We start from the raw sequence: 303 nt of genomic DNA, 5'->3' as shown, positions 1-303 counted from the left end.
ATGATAGAAATGGAGGATATAGAGCTAAAAAACGCACTTTTGAGGGCTTTCAATAATTTGCTGGAAACTGCCGATAAACTTGATGAGAGCCTCAAGAAATCTAATGAGACCCTCGATGTTGTGATAAGGGACCAACTAGAAATTAAGCATACACTGACTGAAATAAAGAATATTATACAGACTCCCAACAGCAGACCAGAGGGTCGCAAGGATCAAGTCAAAGATTTGAAATACGAAGAAGCAAAAAACACCCAACCGGAAAAGCAAAATGAAAAAAGAATCCGAAAATACGAAGATAGTGTA

The sequence above is a fragment of the Myotis brandtii genome, unplaced genomic scaffold (assembly GCF_000412655.1).
Source record: "Myotis brandtii unplaced genomic scaffold, ASM41265v1 scaffold125, whole genome shotgun sequence".
In the NCBI taxonomy this organism is placed as follows: Eukaryota; Metazoa; Chordata; class Mammalia; order Chiroptera; family Vespertilionidae; genus Myotis; species Myotis brandtii.
This window is presented reverse-complemented; position numbering follows the sequence as displayed.